The sequence below is a fragment of the Antechinus flavipes genome, chromosome 4 (genome assembly GCF_016432865.1).
Source record: "Antechinus flavipes isolate AdamAnt ecotype Samford, QLD, Australia chromosome 4, AdamAnt_v2, whole genome shotgun sequence".
In the NCBI taxonomy this organism is placed as follows: Eukaryota; Metazoa; Chordata; class Mammalia; order Dasyuromorphia; family Dasyuridae; genus Antechinus; species Antechinus flavipes.
Genome location: NC_067401.1, coordinates 107,948,838 through 107,953,783, shown reverse-complemented (window position 1 = coordinate 107,953,783; position 4,946 = coordinate 107,948,838).

The window sequence follows — 4,946 nt, the reverse complement described above, 5'->3', positions numbered from 1 at the left end:
AGTCACCAATGATTTCTTTTCTCTTTGTGTGTGTGTGTGTGTGTGTGTGTGTGTGTGTGTGTTTTGGTGGGGCAATCAGGGTTAGGTGACTTGTCCAAAATTACACAGCTAATAAATGTCAAGTATCTGAGTCTGGATTTAAATTCCTTTGTGGGTGCTGTGTCCACTGTTGACATTTAGCTACCTCCACCAGTGATTTCTTAATTATTAAATCCAATAAGTTTTAGTCAGTCTTCATTCTTCTTGACCTCTCTGTGTAGTCTTTGAAACTGTAAATCATTCTCTTTTCTTTGATATTATTTTCTTTAGGTATTGTCCATAGCTAGTCTTTTGTTGCTGTTGTTTAGTCATTTTCTAGTTATATTCCACTCTTTGTGACATCATTTAAGGATTTCTTGGTGTAAATACTGGAGTGGTGTGCCATTTCCTTCTCTAGGCAAACAGGGTTGATTTGCCCAGGGTCACACAACAACTATTTAAAGCCAGATTTGAATTTAGGAGAATGAAACTTCCTGATTCCAAACTCAGCACTTTATTCCATGTGCCACCTACTTGCATAAAATATTGAAATGGTTTACCATTTTCTTCTCCAGCTCATTTTGCAAATGAAAAAACTAAGACTAATGGGGTTAAGTAACATGCTTGGGGTCATATAATTAGTAAGTAACCTAAGGCTGGATTTGAACTCATGAAGATGAATTTCCAATAGATGACCTATCCACATACAAAATAATAAAAAGTCTACTACTAATGTTTAAAGTGTAAGGCTATAAGGAACTAGGTACTGAGTTCTTAGGATAGAACACCATGCTATTGCTCACTAATTAAGATGTGTGTAACTCTTCATGACCCCATGGACCATAGAATGCTAATACCATCCATGGATTAATTGGCTACTTACATTTTTTTTTTTTTTTTGCAAAGACATTGGAGTAGTTTGCCAACCTTCTCCAACAGATTGAGACAATCAGGATTAAGTGACTTGCCCAAGTTCACACAGGTGGTAGGTGTCTGAGGCCAGATTTGAACTCAGAAATGTGAGGCTCAGAGTTCTCTCCACTGGTCCACTTTAAAAGGTCTAAAGATCTATTGTAAAGTGTCCCAGCAAATTTTAGTAATCCTAGGATTAGACATATCTCTAAGACCCAAGCCTAGGGATATTTCCACTGTAGATCACAGGAAAGAAAGGAAGCAAGCAAGGAAGGAGGGGGGGAATGGAGGAAGAAAGAAAGAAAGAAAGAAAAAGAAAGAAAGAAAGAAAGAAAGAAAGAAAGAAAGAAAGAAAGAAAGAAAGAAAGAAAGAAAGAAAGAAAGAAAGAAAGAAAGAAAGAAAGAAAGAAAGAAAGAAAGAAAGAAAGAAGAAAGAAAGAAGAAAGAAAGAAAGAAAGAAAGAAAGAAAGAAAGAAAGAAAGAAAGAAAGGAAGGAAGGAAGGAAGGAAGGAAGGAAGGAAGGAAGGAAGGAAGGAAGGAAGGAAGAAAGAAAGAAAGAAAGAAAGAAAGAAAGAAAGAAAGAAAGAAAGAAAGAAAGAAAGAAAGAAAGAAAGAAAGAAAGAAAGAAAGAAAGAAAGAGGTCTAATAAGATTTTTGGTTGCCTTTAAATATTACAGATTATCCATCTGCTTAGAAAGGGAGAAACTGGCTGATATTATGGGAAAATTTGGGCCAAGAGCTCCCTCTGCTGTCCAGAATTCTCCTCTCCTTTTCTTTGCAGAAAGTGTACTCAGAAGTGAAGCCCCTATAAGTCACTGATAATCTTCCTGTTTTCTAATTTCATGGAATACATTTAAGTGCTGTGAAAACAGAATTAGGCCAACTATTGGGCACTTCTTACTGTTTACAGATCTTCTCGGAGCTAGAAGTGTCTTTAAAGATGTAGGGTGAACATTGTACACAGTAAAAGCAAGATAGTATGATAAAGAATTGTAAATGACTTAACCATAGTCAGCAAAACAATGATCCAAGATAATTCCAAAAAACTCATGATGAAGAATGCTGTCTTCTCCGGGGGAGTGGGGTGGGGTGGGGAGGACTGACATTGTTTGATACAGATAATGTCTTTCTGTCTGTCTCATTCTTTCTATAGTTATACATCTGCAATCATGTATAACATTTCCATATTAGTCATTTTATATAAGAAGATGAAAGAAAGGAAGGAAAGAAGGAAGGAAGAGAGGGAGGGAGGGAGGGAGGGAGAGAGGGAAGAAAGGAGGGAGAGAAGGAAAGAAAGAGAAAGAGAAGGAGGAAGGAAGGAAGAGAGGGAAGGAGGGAGAGAGGAAGGGGAGAAAGGAAGGAAGGAAAATTTTTGGTTGCCTTTATTCCACATTGTCAACTGCTTAGAAAGGGAGAGAATGGCTGATATTATGAGAAAGGTTGAGCCAAGGGCTCCCTCTGCTGTCCAGAATTCTCTTCTCCTTTGTTTTGCAGAAAATGTACTCATAGATGAAGCTCTTATTTGCCACTGATAATCTTCCTGTTTTCTAATTTCATAGAATGCATTTAAGTGCTGTGAAAATAGAATTAGGCCCAATCACTGTCCTCCAAATCTATGAACTGGGCACTTATTACTGTTTACAGATCTTCTCAGAGCTAGAAGTGTCTTTAATGATATAGGGTGGGGGCAGCTAGGTGACTCAGTGAATAGAGCATCAGCCCTGAAGTCAGGAGGACTTGAGTTCAATTCTGCTCTCAGATACTTAACACTTCCTGATTGTGTGACCCTGGGCAAGTCGTTTAACCCCAATTGCTTCAAGGGAAAAAAAGATATAGGGTAAACATTGTACACAATAACAGCAAGATAGTATTCTCAACAATACAATGATCCAAGGCAATTCAAAAGAAAAAAAAAAAAAAACTCATGATGAAGAATGCTATCCTCTCCAGGGGAAAAAAAAAACTGACATTGTTTGATATAGATAATGTCTCTCTGTTTCTCTCATTCTTTCTATAGTTATACATCTTCAATCATGTATAACATTTCCATATTGGTCATTTTATATAAAAAGGAAGGAAGAAAGGAAGAAAGGAAGGAAGGAAAGAAGGAAGGAAGGAACAAAAGGAAGGAAGGAAGAAATAAACAAAAGGGAGGGAGGAAGGGAGAGAGGAAGAGAAAGAAAGGAAGGAATCAAGGAAGGAAGAAAGAATTTGAAACTCTAAACTTTTTAATGTTGATTTTTTAACATGTAATTGGGGAAATAAAATACTAAAGTTTTATAAGCTGATATATTGTTCTAACTGCCTCATTTTATAGATGAAGTGAGGCTAGAAGAGGAAAATAAAGTATAGAGTGTGAATGAATGATCAATATTGTGAGTGTAAACCACTCTCCTGGCCCAGACTCCCATGCTGCCAGGGTCCCAATACCTCAGGATTTAAAGGTCTTTGAATTGGGAAATGATGATAACTAATGTTTGCTCCATTACCTCAGTTGTCTCTATCCCCTCCCTGCCTGCCCTATTTTCATTCAGACAATAAACATTAAGTGATTACTGAAGGCTAGACAATGTACTAAGCCATGGGGATAGAAAGAAAGGAAAGAGAGTCTGTGATCTCAAGAAATTCAGTCTAGTGGGGGAGGTAACATACAAAAGACCTTGTAACAAGATGTATACAGAATTAGGAAATAAATAACAGATGAAGATACTTTTCTTTTTGAAAGTGATGCTTTAGCTAAAATTTGGAAGAAGCCAGGAGCTGGAGGTGAGGAAAGTAAGATCCTATCCATGGAGGATGGTCAGTGAAAATATCCTAAATCCGGTGATGGAGTGAACAAAAAACAGCTAAAGACCAGTATGTCACTAAATGGAAGAGTACATGTAGGTAGATTGATAAGGTATCTTGAGTATTCTTCATAGGAGGATCTTTTAACTTGAAGGTCTCTGAACTTTTTTGTTTTGATTTTATTATTTTGTTGACTATAGTTTAGCATAATTGATTTTTGGTAATCCTACATGTTCTATTTTATGTATTTAAAAACCTTGATAGAAAGTCCATAAGCTTTACCAGGCATACATGATATAAAATAGGTTAAGAACCTCTGCTTCAAATCATCTTACTTTCTAGAATTTTCCTTAAAAGAGCCTACACAATCAGCATGAATGTAGGCCATGAGAGCTTCCACTTCAGAATTTGTTCTCCTACACGTGAGCATCCTTTCATCCTTCCTTCCCAACCATAGTACTTTGTTCTTTGTGATTGCTTGCCATGTCTTACTATAGAGCCTAATTAGAGAATCTATCCCCATGCTGGGAGCTTTCCTCTTCTTCTTTTAATATTTTGTGGATATCAGTGCAGTCCTTAGGCTATCCATCTGTTATCCTCACGCATTCTACATAATCAACCCACCACCTTTCCTGCTTATATTTGTTCCAATAATATCATGAGTCTATATATAGGAAGTTATCATCCTTTAAATACCCAAAGCTTTCCATGCAACTGATTTCCCTGAAATCAGTATTTTCTTCCCTCTCTAATTACCCCAAGATCATCACATCCTTTTCCCACCTCCATGACTATCTCACTCATTATCAGTAATCTTCATGTGTTTCTATGTGTCATGGGAGTCTTTCCATCCCAAGTCCCCAAGAATCTGCCAATGCAGATTGCACCTTCATTGGTGGAGCTGCAAAAGAAGTAGGAAAATGGCAATGTTCTTCCCATTGAGCAGGATTTCTAAGGGTGGACCCAGGAAAAATCAGGTAATTGCTGTCAATTCCTTATACCCATCCCAGGCTCGACTGATTTCTCAAGATCAAGTTCTTCCTCCTATTGTTTCCAATAAACACTCTGACTTATCTTGAGAAATGGAAAAAAAGAGAGAAGAGAGGACTTTATTCAGAGAAAGACTATAAATTTGAAGAACTTTATAATGTAAGAAAAGAGTAAAAATAATGCAAAGGAAGGAGGACAAATAGGGTCAAACAAGCTCTGCCATTACACTAGGCAAATGT